Source organism: Mirounga leonina, unplaced genomic scaffold (genome assembly GCF_011800145.1).
Source record: "Mirounga leonina isolate KUSES-001 unplaced genomic scaffold, KU_Mleo_1.0 Mir_101595, whole genome shotgun sequence".
In the NCBI taxonomy this organism is placed as follows: domain Eukaryota; kingdom Metazoa; phylum Chordata; class Mammalia; order Carnivora; family Phocidae; genus Mirounga; species Mirounga leonina.
The window spans coordinates 3,808,372-3,822,733 of NW_023270158.1; the positions used below are offsets into that span (position 1 = coordinate 3,808,372).

A 14,362-nucleotide genomic window follows, 5' to 3' on the forward strand; every position below is an offset into this window, starting at 1 on the left:
CCGCCTTCCTTGCCACTTGACTGTTTTGTAACTCCTGCCACTTCTCCAAAACAACTCTGTGGAAGGTCCCCACTGACCTATTTGCCTAGTCCAGTTGCCGACACTTCATCCTCATCCTCTTTGACCTTCTCGTCCTCCCTGAAACTCTTTCCTCTGTGGGACAATTGGTGATGCTGGATCTTACTGGTTCATGCTCTAACTTTGTGACCATGCCCTCTTTATTCCTTTGCTGGCTTTTCTTCCTTTCCTTTCCACTAATCAATGGCATTCTCTAGGGAGCTAATCTTAGCCACCTTCTCTTCTATCTCTATTCAATTTTCCTCCTTGTTTAATCCACTCCTACAACTTTTATTGTCTTTGAATCTACACCTCTAGTCCCGCTCAATTTCTGGAATTCTAGACCCAAAATCCCAATTGCCTTTTGGTTGTTTCCTAATAGATGTGCCACCACACCTCAAACTTGCCATGTTCAAAACCGAACTCATCTTTCTTCCCCAAACCAGCTTTTCTTTGTGACTTCCTTACTCCATTAACGCATCACCATTCTTCCAAACTTTGGCTCCATCTTTGACTCCTCCTCTTCATTTTCTTTATACCTCATACTGTTTGAATCTATATAGATTTTACCTCTTCAAATGGAATAGTCCAGGTATTATATGACAAGTACAGAATAACACGGAGCTATCCATCTGCACATTTATGCCACTAATGCCATATAAATTAAATTAACTATGGCTATAATTTTGGCCTTTATCCCTCCATAATTTCTCCTATAGAATTATGTATTTTTTCACAAAAGGGATCATCTTGTTTGGAATTTTTTTGTCACTTACTACATCATGAATACTTTCCTATGCCATTAAATGTTCTTTTATACAGGAATTCTCAAATTTTAAGAGCATATCAGAATAATCTGAGGGTGCTTGTTAAAAAAGTATTTCCCTGGATGGTCCCCCAGAGACACTTATTCTGTATTCTGGGGAGGGTCTATGAACCTCTATGTTTAACCAGCACCCCAGAAAAATCTAATGCATAAGGTTTTCAGATCCCAATTTGAGAAACACTGTTAGCACAATTTGTAAGGATTCCTTCTTTTTCTTTTGTTTACATTTACCATAATTTATTATCAATCCCCACTGACATATATTTAGGTTGCTGTCCAATTTTTTTAATATCATTTTAGTTCTACACTGACTTTGATTTCTAGGCTCTCTCTTTACCATTCCCTCCACCCACCCACACATACAATTTTTCATTAGGATAAATTCCTGGAAGTAGAATTTCTGGGTCCAAAGGATATACAAAATTACAAACTATACATATAGTAATATATGCTATTATAGTAGTCATTATATAATTATACCTAATGTATCAATAGTATAATTTTTTTTTATTTTAGAGGGGGAGAGAGAGAGGTGGGGGGAGGGGCATTGGGAGAGGGAGAGAGTCTTAAGCCTGAGATCATGACCTGAGATGAAATCAAGAGTCAGATGCTCAACTGACTGAGCCAGCCAGGCACCCCTATTAATAGTATAATATAATAAATAACAAAAATTAATGTATTAATTATATGACATATAATGTAATAATATATATATTAATTTATATATGTTCAGGTGGGGTTTTATTTGGACCCTCACACAAGATTTACATTTATCCATGTTCATTTCATCTGGTTATATTTCACCCATTGCTTCAAGAGTCACGTTATTTTATATCCCTACTCTCCATTGAAAGTATTTGTTATTTTTCTGAGATTATCTCCTGCATATCTGATATGTGGCTTCTACACTTCCTTCCAAATTATGGATAAGAAGTAGTGAATAAAGTTGAGAAATGCCTTCCTGCTCCACCAGAAACGTATATTACTTAGCATACTTGTTCGTTCTTTAAACAGTAACAACTTAATTTTAATAGCGATTGGCTTATGATTCTCCATATCATCTTTAAGGTTATAAGAATAGAACTTACCATATGTTTGCTGAAGTTCACATCCACTGCCATCTATCTCTTGGCTCTGATCTACCAATCAAAGGAGAAAAATAAGTGTACTGGTTTCTTATATCCACATTAATGCTATTTAACACGGATTCATAACTCTGTCATGGCCTACAGTATAAGGCATGTGTTCAGTTTGTGTGTCTGAGGGTGGACTAGGGGCTCTGTCTACCTAAGTGGGGAAAAATTGTTGATGGCCCCTCTGGTGGGGGAGGGAGAGAGCAGGGAAAGGAAACAGAAGGTAGGATGCAGAGGGCTCACGGTAAAGGGAAGAGGCTGGGAGTGAGAAAGAGAGAGAAGCAGAAGAGGAATGTCGGTTGCCTGGTGGTGTCAATAATGATAGCAATAATAATAATAATCTCTAATAGCAATCAAATTTATTATGTGTCTAGCACTCTGCTAAATGCTTCATATGTATGAACACATCTGTTCTCCTAACAACTTTGAAAGGTGAGTGCTATTATCATCTCCACTTTGCAGATGGAGAAACTGAGGCACAGAGAGACTAAGAAACATGCCCAACATCACAAAACTAGTAATCAGGATAACCAGGATTCGAACCCGGCCATCTGATGCTCCCTCTTAAGCATGCAAACTGCTCACCAGAGTACATATCGTGTGCTACTGTTACTACATTCTACCTACTATTATTATCGGTATGTACGCGCGCACACACACACACACACACACACACACACACACACCCATGGCCAGGAGGTGAACTGCCATTGCCTTTGTTATGTGCACATAAAGGAGTTAACTGTGGGAATCTTTCTTTGTGCTTACTTGGAAACAGTACTTTGAGGAAATGGACATTTGCGTGGTGCCCATACCTGGGTGACCAACTTGTCCCAGTTTTCCGGGGACTTCACCAGTTTTGGCACTGAAAGTCCCATGTCCCGACCGTATGTTTTGTTATTTCTTCCCACTGAATACACAAGGGGGCATTGTAACCATTCAGTCGTGCATTCCTCAAACATTTACTGGGTGCCTAATCAGAGGTGTGAGTGCTGCCCAAGAACCCAGCACCGAGGATGGGGTGGCACGACAGGAAAGTGAGGAACCTTCCATGATCCCGCATCAGAAAGAGTAAAATATGTATTTGAATGAACAAACTCTTACATGGCACTTACTCTGGGCCAAGTATTATAATGAGCACCATCCATTTAGCATTTAACCCTCATAAGCACCCCAAGGCATAGTTACTATCATTACCGTCCCCACTGTAAAAAAGTAGAGGCAAAGAGGGGCTAAGTACCCTGCATATGGCACAGCTGGCCAGTGGCACAAAGCCAGATTTGAAGCCAGGCAAGGCCCTCCTTGCTCCGGAGTCCATGCCTTGAACTACTGTGGTAGGCTTTGAGAAAGGGACCTGAACCCCTCCTAGAACTCTGTGTGCCCTCAGCCTCTTTCTAGCTCTGCTTAGAAGTTGCTCCCTAGCTCAGCGGTTCTCAACCCTGAAGGCACATTACAATCACCCAGGGAGTTTAAAAGATAATACTGATTCCCCAGGACACTACTTGCAGAGATTTTGATGGAACTAAGCCACTTTGACCTGGACATCAGGATTTCGTTTTAAAGATTTTCATTATTTATTTATATGAGGGAGACACAGAAAGAGAGCAAGCGAGAGAGAGAGAGCAGGGGGAGGAACAGAGGGAGAAGGAAAGAGAGAATCCCAAGCAGACTCCACGCTGAGCATGGAGCCCAATGCGGGGCTCGATCTCACCACCCCAAGATCACGACCCCAGCCAAAATCAAGAGTTGGATGCCCAGCCGAGCCATGCAGGCACACCATGGACATCAGGGTTTTTTAAAGCGCCCTCAAGGATAGAACATACAGTTGGGTCTGAGAACAAGGTGGCTAGACCCTCCCGTCTGGCAAGCTGCGCTAAGTCTTCTAATCAGTGCTTCTCAATGCTAAAGTGCATCTCAATCAGCTAAGAACCTGATTAAAATGCAGATTCTGATTCAGTAGGTTTGGAGTGGGGGTGGGAGGACCAGAGATTCAGCATTTCTAACCAGCTCTCAGGGTGCTGATGTTGTTGGTTTATAAATCACACTTGAGGTAGAAAGGAGTTTGAGGCAAAGAGTAGTCCATAGACCTACTGAGTCAGAATCTGCATTTTGATGCACATTTGAATTTAAGAAGTCCTATTCAAACCCTGAGCTCCCCACAGGCTCTGGGAATGGCTTGCAGATGTGCCAAGGTATTGCCTCCCCTCGGCTCTTAGAAGCTTGGTTGGTGACCTCCAGGGTGCAACCATAAGCAGCCTCAATGACCCCATGTGTATGCAAATAGTATGTTTCACCGTTGACCATCAGGGAGAAAAGAGTGGGGAGTCCTACTCTAACAGAATCTTGCTACCCCCTTCTTCCCTCACACCTCCGGCAAGCCTTTGCTCACACTCTTTCTCCCACCTGCCTTTGACCAGCCTTACCAGATTTCTGAAGGTCAAGCTCCTGTCCTAATTCCTCATCTATGGAACCATTCCCATTTCCACATGGCCATGTCAAACCAACAGACACTTTTTTTTTCATATCCCAAACAGCAAATAACATTTCCTATGTGCCAGGCACTGTTCTAAGCCCTTAACATTATTCATTCATTCATTTAATCCCCATTTGGCAGGCAGGAAAGCTGAGGAACAGAGCAGTGGAAGAAGTTGCTCAAGGTCACACAGCTAATAAGTGGCAGGATCAAGATTCAAATGCGAGTAATCTGGCTTCAGAATCACTACACCGAAGCACAATGATAAGATTCTTCTCACTGGTGTGGGACTCACGTGGAAGAATTTGCAAATGATGCAGAGCGTGGACAGAGAAAGATGTATGGATTTCCTATGGCTGCTGTGACAGACTACTAGTCACTGGGTGGCTTAAAACAACAGAAATGTCTTCCTTCACAGTTCTGGAGGCCAGCAGTCCAAGCTCACATTGTTGGCAGAGTCACGCTCCCTCTGGAGCCTCTAGGGAAAGATCCTTCTTCGCCTCTTCCTGGCTTCTGGTGGTGACCAGCAATCCTCGGTGTTCCCTGGGCTCAGAGAGACAGCACCCTCATCTCTGCCTCCATCATCACAGGGACTTCTGTGTATCTCTCTCTGTCCTCTCTTCTGCTTGTAAGGACACCAGTCATTGCATCAGGGCCCATCCTACTCCAGGATGGACCCCTCTTAACTAATTAGATCTGCAAAGACCCGATTTCCAGAAGGTCACCTTCTGAGATCCCAGGTGGACACGAACTTGGAGGGGCAGGGGAGACACTATTCAACAGAGGACAGAAGAGCACAGAGATTGTTTCAGGGCAGAAAGTGTCTCTTAAAAATCCTCAGCTACTATTTGTTTCAAAATGCTGCTGAGGCCTTAGGACCCGTGACTGACATTTTCCAGATTCAGCTGAGGCATAGCGAGCCACGAAATTGCTGTAAGTTTTGGTCAACAGACCGCAATTTCTTCAGTGCCAAAAGGACATCCCTTAAAAGCTTCCGCCCACTGTTCAATATCTGATCGTGCTTGTGGGTTCTCCCCAGACCAAATCAATCAGATTGATTTTATCTGTACAACAGGTAAAATAAAACTGCTGCTTTTGAAGATTTTTGCCGGTGGCAGGTGCAGAGGTGAAATGTGCACTGTTCGAGCGGCTACACATTATGTAGGCTAGCACATAATAGGGAAGCAGCCCTTGGTAGCCTGTGGTGATCTTTCGGGTGAACCACTTGGACATCAGAACTTCTCTGTGAAATATCCAAGCCCTCTCTGTGGTAAGCTAAGGAGGAATCTTGTCGTGAGCATAGATATTCTGAGCCAAGACCAACTGAAGCAATGTGCAGAGGAAAGTTCCAAGTCCAGGAAAAGAGCCAAAGAGGATGGTATCTATACTGCCTACCTCACCATGTCAATGCAGAACTCCTAGAGAAGGAGCCAGGTCCTGCCACCGTTTCAGGCACTCAGCATGATGTGTGGGTTGTAAATGAGTCGGTATTAGAGCAGTTAGGTGCTGGGGTAAAAGGAGAAGCTGTGAATACTGATCAAACAAGTAAAAAAAAATCAGGAACTAAGTGACCAAAAGGTGACACTGGTGGAGAAGCCGCTTCTGAGGATGAGTGGTAGTGTTACTGAGTGCAAGAAAACGAGCTCTCCAAACCAGAGGTGTTGCTGTTGCTGGGCCCTGAAGGATTAGTATTCAGACTGTTCTAAGTGAGCCCATCGTCCCTTCGTTCCTTTGATCACTGCCACACCTGCAAAGAGGAAAATGAAGTAACTGATGTCCCTCCCTGCCAAGGCGCCATTTTGGCTCCAGTCATTACAGCTGACCTATAAGAAAAGGAAGAAAACCCCAAATTTCCTGATTCCTGCAGCTCAGTGGAATGCTCAGATTTGGCTCTCAGTTCTTAAAGCCCAGAGACCATCTCAAGCATGAGAGAACAATCAGATGGCCTTACGGAGTGGAGACCAGATACACAAAATATGAAGGACTGAAAAAATCTCTTGGTGCTGTGTAGCACATGCGAGAAGTGGCTACACGACAGAAATATTCCCGGAAGAACAGGCCACCTCATCACTTGTCTCCACTGCACCAGAAGATTAAAGAAGCCTGGGGCTTCATGCCCTCTTTGCAAGAACATTCAGCTGGTTATTAAGGTTTTTATGGCCTAGCGGAATGGGCGAGCTGCGGAGAAATGATAACTAGAGCCAGGTCAGGGATAAAACTGTCAGTACTGAGCATCTCCATTCAGTGAGACCCACTGCATCCGTTCACTGATTCATGCAAATGTCTATGCGCCGGGGCATTTTCCCTTCTAAATTCATACGGAATTTGAGAGCAATTCTTTAAAACCGGATCATCAATCTGGGGGCTCCATTTACATGGAAAGTGACTTTCATCACTCCATTCTTCCTCTAAAAAAGAGGTTCTGGGAGGGAGCAATTACAAAGACAAACAGGAAAATATATCCATTCGCCAAATTATCTGAAGATCGACCTTCTCCCTAATTAATTTTCTTCCCTACCTTTCTCTTCTATTCTGTTGGAGAATGCTCTTTGGCATAAAAATCCAAGGTGGCTATGAGAAAAACATTAAAGCTAACAATCAAAAAACACAAATAATGTGACATGTTATTGATCATTTACTTTACACTCAAGCTACATGGATCTGAGAAATCAAAAGAAAAAATAAGAAGCTTGAAAAACAAGAGATCTGTTCCATGTACGCCCCAGAACAATGGCTACCAGACTTTTTGCTAACATACCCCTCAAAGAATTTTGAGAAACTGTATGCTCTTTTCCATGTTTAAAAAAAAAACAAACCTGAGATATAATGAACATACAATAAAACACACAGACCTTAACGGTTCCTTTCCTATGAGTTCAAGGCATTTGAATACCCGCCACCCAAAACAAGCTACAGAACATTTCCATCACCTGAAAATCATCCCTCTGGCCCCTTTGCAGGTAATCTTCCATTTCCTGACTCTCACCCAGGATTAGTCTTCCTTCTGCACATCTTTATTTTTTTTTATTTAAATTCAATTAGCCAACACATAGTACATCATTAGTTTTAGATGTAGTGTTCAATGATTCATCAGTTGTGTATAACACCCAGCCTTCTGCACATCTTTGATATCTAAATTCTCAAAATACACTTTATTGCGTACAAAGGAAAAACTGAGCAGCTAACATTTTCCACAGTTCCCTGGTGAGGAATGACTGACAGGGAATATGGAACCACTGTGCGTGTTATTTGTAGTTTGCAATAGGCAGAATTTTACTTAAAGATGGCTATGTCTCACACTTTGGGCCCAGGTATTCTCTCAGCCTTTTCCATGCTCTTTATTTATTACATCCTGAATAACATAACCTCATCAGTATCGGTAAGAAGACAAAACCATGAGTTTAGGGCTGAGTGAGCCGGTCAGGCCAACAGTGCCCTTTCTGGATGCCACCTTTCTAAAATGTTGTCTTTCCTAACAACAGTTAGTAAGGGGAGGTAGGAAAATGTGTTCCCTGCTGCATTTGATCATTCAGTTGGCATTTGTCATAATCTGCCTTGAACCATTGGATAACTGTTTGTGGATGGGATAGTTCATGCCCCAGCTGGACTGAGGTATAATGACAAAGGAACTGAAATTGGAACCAGAAGACTGGGGTAAAAGACTCAATTCTGCCATTATGATGTGATCAGGGACAGATTCCTCAAACCTTCTGAGCCTCTGTAGACCGTCAAACAGGACTAAAACCCACCTCACTGGGACACTGTGAGGAGAATTTAGGCAAGAAGAGTAGAAGTGCTTTGTAAACTGTCAAGTTCTCATCAGTGAACTCTATCACTATTCTTTTAAACAGGAGCTAATTCTTACACTTTGCACCCTTGTTGAATATTGCATGTAGGAGGTCTTAACAAGTATGTGTTAACTGAGTGATATATTTGTTTATAATCAATAAGAATAAAGAGTTGTAAATGTTATTGCTTGGGGAATCAAAAATTTACAAACTAAATTCTCAGTGCACACATATGAATATAGATTTCTCACCCTCAGCTTAATATGGATACATAAGATAAAAGAAACAAGCCGTATTCAGTTTCTAAAAAAGCGATCTGCAAAATTCCATCCCTTGGTAATCTGAACATTTGTATGCAAAATTATCACCACTCATTCTTTTCCCACCAGGAAAGTTAAGTAATAGCACATGGTGTAACCTCTCTTTGGAGCATTCATTTGCTATCCTTAGTCACATCAGCAGTCCTCCCAAGAACCATTTCAAACATTTCCACACTTACATAAATTGTAAAGCGAAGAACAAGAAATACTGTTCTGGTAAAGAGGAGGCCATAGTTAATTTTATGGATAATTAATTAGTCCACCTAGCAAACCAGTGTTAAAGTCCCACTATGAGCCAGGTATTCAGGAATAGGATACAAAAACAAGGTGATAGGGCGCCTGGGTGGCTCAGATGGTTAAGCGTCTGCCTTCGGCTCAGGTCATGATCCCAGGGTCCTGGGATCGAGTCCCACATCGGGCTCCCTGCTCCTTGGGAGCCTGCTTCTCCCTCTGCCTCTCTCCATCTCTGTCTCTTACGAGTAAATAAATAAAACCTTTAAAAAAAAAAAAAAAAAAAAACAAGGTGATAGAGGGGGTGCTAGCCAAGATGGATCAGCCCCCACTGATTACATCTGAGAACTCCAGACAGGATACAATAACAACAGCAACAACTGACAGAAGACTCTGCAAAGCAAATAATAGCAGACAGATGGGGAAAGCAAGTCAAAGAAGTCAGTATGGTGGCATATTTCCTGGGTTTTTTTTTTCCCCCTCTTATTTCCCAGTTTTGACCCCTGGGTGGCCCAAGTTGCAGAGTTGTACAGTGGCCCTACACATGTTGTGGCTCCTCCCTCCCATACACCCTAAGTTCTCTCTACTCAATTGAGGGGAAGAAGAGGGAGGAGGACCATATGTGAGAGGTTTTCATGGGCTAGGCCTAGAAGTGAGACACATCACTTCTGCCCACATTCCATTGGTTAAGACTTAGTCACATGGTCACTCCTAACTGCACAGGAGCCTGGGAAATGTAGTCTAGCTATCTGCCAAGAGGAAAGTAAAATATAGATACTAATCAGCACCAAAATAGTCTGTGTCATAACTGCCTTAGTACACAAAGGGGTGCGCAAGGAGCGTTGTGAACATAGCAGGGACTTCCAATCAGAATGGGGAGAGAGACCAGAGAAGGCTTTCTGAAGGACGGGACGTGAGTTCTGCAAGGTAATCAGGGAGGTGAAAAGAGAAGCGTTGGAGGAGACCAAAGCATGTGCAAAGATGCAGAAGCAAGAAACCTGCTGGTGAATTTGAGAGACCCCAAGTGAGTCCCTCTTCATTGGGCAATAGCTGAATGCCAAGAGAGCCAAGAGATGAGCCGTGAGAGGGAGGCGGGAGCCAGGATTTGAGCCAGAAATCACTGTTATATTTTAAGCAAAGGTGTAATAGAAACTGGTTTCCAACTTAGAAGGAGCCTGGTAATTGTGTAGAGGGTAGCTGGAAGCCGTACAGGAGTTAGGAGACTTTTGTCATGGTCCAGGCAAGAAGCAATTTGGGCTCGAAGTAAGCAGTGGGGTACTGTGAGGGGATCAGATATGAGATCTGAGATGCTCATGAGTCAAAACTCTAAGACTCAGTAACTGATTGAATATGTTATTTGATATTATGAAAGGAGTCAAGGAAAATTCTTTTGTTTCATTCATTTAACAAATATTTATTGAACATCTACTATCTGTGTTCCTCTAGGTGCTGGAGATACAACAATGAATAAACAAGCAAAGTTCCTGTCCTCACAGAGTTTACGTTCTGGTGGAAAATTCTAAAACACTAACAAGTAAATATAAATTTATAATGTGATTATATTTAGCAAATAACCTGTTGTGTTTGAGATATCCTTACGGGACGTCTGTATGGGGGTTGTTTAATTGCAAGTTATTTCTATGAGTCTGTTGCTCAGGAGAGAAGCCTTGGCCATGGGTGTGGATTTGGGAGTCATCAGCATATGGGTGGATGCAAGTGACAAGAAAACCAATACAAACTAGTGCAAGGAGAAAAAGGGAATCCATGGCTGAAGACAACAAACAGCCCTGGGGTTGTTTCTTCAGCTTTAGGCATAGCTAGATACAGGGTTTTAAATGACAGTCCTGGATTTCGGTCTCTCTTTTAATTAATTTCTTGGACTCTTTTGGGCAGGATGGCCTCTGGCAACCCCAAAGTCCCCATTTAACATCTCGTCATTCAACAACTCAGCAGAGATTTGTTTTGGTTTTTGTTTTCTGATAGCTCCAGCAGAAAATCTCCATAAAGACTATGATTGATTCATTGGGGATTACATGTCCATTCTTGAACCAAGCCCTGTAACCTGGAGTTGGAACATTCTGAGTGACCATGCCTGGGTCATGAACCCAAACCTGTGGCAATGAGTGGGACAGGGTCAGCTCCATAAAACCCACAAGTGTGCTCCTCCAGGAAAGAGAAATTCTGGTACTAGCAGTTAGGGAAAGAGCTAATGAGCAGGCAAAGACCAGAATGTTCTCTATAGGTGGAAACTGAGGGTTGGGTATTAGTGAGGTCACCCTGAGAGGACATAGAATACGAGGACCTAGAACTGATGTCAAAATCCTGGGGAGCATGACACTTAGAAGCTGAATGGAAAAAAAAAGATGATCCTGCAAAAGAGATGCAGAAGAAGAGGCCAGAGCTGCAGGAAGAGATCCTGAAGCCTCGTGATGTCCCAGAGACCAACTGAGTGAGTTTCAAAAAGAACTGAGTCAACAGTCACAGAGGAGCCAATGAAAATGAGGACAGGAGATGTGACCTGATATCCTGACCATAAAAGCCCATGAGGTAAAGCTAGGCAGTGCTCCCTGGAGAACAGAAGGTGCTATGAAGGAGAAGTACACCAGATTGTCGGGGAGGAAGATCTGGGAATTTCGCTAAAGCAAATGGCTCCGTGTGTAGCAGCTTCTTGAACTGAGAGGCATATCCAGAGGATCAGGAAAACCGTGGGATCAACACGAAGCATCTCTCTTGACCCTCAATTCTATGCAAAAAAATTATAGGGTGAGTCGCATTATTTCTATAATAGAACAAACATAGCTATATTATGGTGCAGGATGCAAAAATCTGTGGGAATTTTAAGCTAAAATACTAACCTTTGTACTTGCAACAGGATCCCTTCAGAATATACTCCCAGAGCTCCTTGCAGTGAACATCCCTTCCTCTCTGGTTAGGGGGTCTGCGGATAGAATAGAATGGGAAGCGTGATTATTGATCATCCGCACATTTGCCTGCTGCTCCATAAACAGGATGCTTTAGGACAGACCCACTAACAAATAACGATAATAATGACTATAACAGGCACTGTTCTACAGACTTAACCTTGGTTATGTCTCACAATAATCCCATGAGACAGAGTATTATTATCACAGTATTAAAACTCCTGTTTTAAAGATGAGGAAGCTGGCGCACAGAGAGGTTGAATAACTTGCCCGAGGTCACACAGCTCCAGATTTAAACCTGGAGGTTCTGGCTCTGGCTTTTGAGCCGGTGTCCCTAACCATGGCACATACCATACGTTCTGACACTGCCTCAGAAAAACTTAGTCCTTGTAAGATGGTCTGTAAATGTTTAGAAGAGGCAGCGCTGGGGAAGCTGTGTCCCAGCCCTGCCCTATCTAGCCCACTGACTGGTGATACGACGGACCTGCCACAGAGGCACAGAAGCCCTAGAGCCCTACTCGCAAGCACCTTTGCACTGGTAACCTTGGGACCATGGGAATTTGTCAGTCCGCTGGGTGACGTTTATCTGAGCCCCATGATTACCTTTTTGTTTGGACTTGCACTTTGAATCTTTATTGGTTTTAATGCATTCCCCAAACGAGAAATTAATTTCAGAGGTGCTTTATACAATAGCTGGTTTCATAAAGACATTATACTGTAAGCTTTTCATAACCTGAGTATGAAGAGACGAACAAATCTGCAATCACCTGGTACTAATCTGTTTTCCTTGAATGTGTATGCATAAATTACTTTTTATGTTATTTCTGAATGTACACAAAGATAGCTCGAGCAGTATATGAACCCCCATAGCTCTGTCATCCAGCAACAACCACTTACCCATGGCCAATCTCACCCATTTCCTAAGTAAAAACCAACTATCATGTCATTTCATCCATAAAGATTTCTGGGCATATCTCTAAAAGATAAGAAGGATTATTTTTAAAGATAACTACAATACCCGTCCACATTCATATTTCCACAAATTATTTTTAAAATTCTGCTCTTTCTAAAGTTCTATACCCATTAATTATTAACTTGAATGCTTTTGTTATTGTTGATATAATTTTTAAATTTTTTATTGCGAGAAACAAAGCCCAAAATGTAGAGAAAACAGTAGGATGAACCCCCTGCGCCCATCACTTAGCTTCAACAATTATCTATATTTGGTCAATCTTGCTTCATTTACATTCCCCTTTTTATATCCTCCTTTCGCTGGCTGTTCATAAAGCAATCCCCCAGACAACATTTCCTGTCACTGGGCATGCATTCTTAGCTTGGTTGGTGGCAAGAAAATGTAGAGGTGTTCTCTGGTAGGCCGTTATATATTTATTTCATTTCTAAATCCCTCTAAAAGGATTAGATTAAATGCAACATTTTCAGTGGATCAGATAAACTGCCACTTGGTGTTTTTGCCTTTTTTTTTTTTTTTTGAGTAATGTTTAAAATAAAACCAAATTCTAAACAAATGGCACGAATAGTCTATGACATGAATACCAAACAGAATATTTGTGTCATATACCCTCTGTCAGCTGTGCCCAGATCTTTAAAGGTACATATTTTTCCAAGACTAAGTGAATAAAACTGAAACAAAAAAATGTAAGCCCCATTATAATTTTGAAAAAGAAAGAAAAAATGTAAAGGGACACCATCAGCTGGTTTAGATTGGAAATGGGGCCTGAATGATGACACTCCCATTGGCAAAACCCCTGGCTTCCTCTCACACTCCTAGGTTTTAATGTCCACTCTTTTCCAAACAGCTCTTAGAAGCCCTTTGAGAAGAGTGCATTTCCTTGCCTGGGAGGCAGAAGAAGTATTTTAGGCTTTGGAGTCTCAGAAAGTAATGATTCAGGTCATGATTTGTTGAGATTTACCAAGATGACCTTGTTTTGTCTTGTGGAAACTTACCATGAAATCCACAGTAACACCCACCATAACTGTGAAGCCATAGTGTGTCACCATATCGTTCATTCCGCGGTTGCCGCCACAAGCAAATGACAAGTGACAGCCACACGGACTTATACACCATTAAACACCCAGGGGGGAATGAAAACTTGTCATGGGTTAGGTCAAGCACCAGCAAGAGAAGAGCTGTGGAGCATTTGCAGGGCTAACAACAGAAAATCTGGGCAAACAAAAAGGAATTAGTTAGGATTATAAATTGGTTCAATACTTTTGCAAAAGCTTTGGCGGTAGCTATTAAAACTAAACACGCATATACCCTATAATCCAGCAATTCCACTTTACGGCGCTAGAGGTCAGAATAGTGCTTACCCTGGGGTAGTGGCTAAGCGGGGCAGGAGTGAGACTTGTGGGGCTCTGCAAATGTTCAACATCTTGATCTGATGAAGTCACATGGGTGTAGACATAGGTAAACATTCATTAAACTGTACACTCCGTATTTGTGCACTGTCCCGTGAGCTATACCTCAAAAAAAAAAAAAAGTAATTCATAAAAATTCCAAATAAAGAGGCTTTTGCAAAGTGCTGGCAATTTAAGAGGACCTCTGTCTCTGGATTAAGACAAAATGCTGTGTTCACCAGGAACTCATTATAG

General features: G+C 42.3%; 1 pseudogene; it reads left to right on the top strand.

Annotated features, from left to right (window-relative positions):
• The first annotated feature begins 5,820 nt into the window (after positions 1-5,820).
• LOC118002830 lies at positions 5,821-6,654 on the top strand (annotated as a pseudogene).
• Positions 6,655-14,362: the final 7,708 nt, after the last annotated feature.